Source organism: Aquarana catesbeiana, linkage group LG05, assembly GCF_042186555.1.
Source record: "Aquarana catesbeiana isolate 2022-GZ linkage group LG05, ASM4218655v1, whole genome shotgun sequence".
NCBI classification, from domain to species: domain Eukaryota; kingdom Metazoa; phylum Chordata; class Amphibia; order Anura; family Ranidae; genus Aquarana; species Aquarana catesbeiana.
This window is the reverse complement of record NC_133328.1, coordinates 510,647,704-510,649,325: the sequence shown is the minus strand read 5'-3', so window position 1 is coordinate 510,649,325 and position 1,622 is coordinate 510,647,704. Positions and strand designations below refer to the sequence as shown.

Below are 1,622 nucleotides of genomic sequence, written 5' to 3'. Positions count from 1 at the left end.
GTTGGTGCTATATCAATCCTGTATATAAATTATATATATATATATATATATATATATATATATATATATATATATATATATATCAGGGGTGGACTGACAACTCATGGGGCTCCCAGTCAATAGAAGATCATGGGGCCCCCTGTGTACCCACCCACTTTTTTTTTTTTTTTATTAAAAAATCTTTTTTCTATCGAAAAGCCAGTGGCGTGCAAAACACACCTCAAAAACTTCCACCCGGTGGCAAAAAAAGTGCCCACACATAGAGAGTGAAACACAAAAACGTGCAATGGGTGTACAGAGTCCTCCACTAGGGAAGGACCTTACCCTGATCCCCCGGGGCGTTAGGCTCCAGACAGGGACTGAGGTACTCAGACAAAGGGTCCATCCGGCCGAAACCAGGCGGACCCCCACAACTGGAAGGACTGCCGAAGCAGACCAACCCAAGTACAGTGGGGCTCTCCCAAAGAGAGACCCCACAAAGGAGAGGGCGAACCAAGCCAAAAGGCCTATGTCCACCCCCTCCTAAGACTTTCAGAGTAGGCCCGAGGACCCACACCCTACTCGCCACACAGTGACAAAACGTGTATACAAAGACAACCAAAAAAAGACAAAAAGGTGACAAACAGGGGTAAAAGAAAGAGTGGGGAAGATAGTGAGATGGGAGAGTGAAAGTGGCCATTGTGCTATACAATGGCCGGCCCTCCGGCCAGGCATAAAAATTTCCCCTGGTCCTGGCCAAAAGGCCCGGCCCAAGAGGCAGGTGCGAAAAACGTGTGTTGTGGTGAAGTGACCATGGTGCCATAAAATCAAGTGCTTTCACACCGTGACTATACGGCACCCCTGAACTGCCACTTCAGGGGCACATTCACCACTGGCTTTTCGAAAAAGCCCTGACCCCCCAGCCCAGACCACAGCAGACCCCACCACAGACAGGAAGGATATGGAGATCAGGAAGCTGGAAAGAGCCCTTTACCATCAGGCTCTGCCGTCGCTCCCATCACTCCTCCTAATTACATTCGGGAAGTACTTGCCACTCCCTCCCCCCCTTGCAAGGCAGGAGTAAGCGTTCTCTCCCAAATAACTGTCTGGAGCTAGATCCGCCCCAATCCAGGCCAGAAGGCCAGGGTCCCGAACCTCTGGTTCAGACCCCGTGGTTCTCCATCCCCATCAGAAGGCTTCCCTTTCGGCTACAAACCGCTCCAGGTCACCTTCACTCCAGCAGGTTTTGCATAGCAACCGCAATCCCATCTCTATTTCGCCATAGATCAGGGACGGAAGCAAGCGCCACCTCCTGGAAACTGATAAGAATAGATACTACACTTGATCTTCGCCAAAAGGCCGAGAAGCAATTAGCAATAATGGGTAGTTGTACTGCCCTGGCATTTTAGAGCCTCAGGGCAGTCGGTACATCAGGACTGATCAATTTTCAAATATACTGTATACCTTAATCTGTAGACTCTTAACTTTCACACAGGTTAAATATTATACACTGATTTATTTATTTTTTTGACCAAATAAATGTAGCAGAATAATAATTAAATAATACATATAAATAAAATGTAGCTAAATAAATAAATAAATACATAAATAAATAAATAAATAAATAAACACATAAATAAATA

General features: G+C 46.0%; 1 pseudogene; it reads right to left on the bottom strand.

Annotated features, from left to right (window-relative positions):
- Window positions 1-1,217: 1,217 nt before the first annotated feature.
- LOC141146461 (U2 spliceosomal RNA) lies at window positions 1,218-1,350 on the bottom strand (annotated as a pseudogene).
- Between the last annotated feature and the right edge of the window lie 272 nt (window positions 1,351-1,622).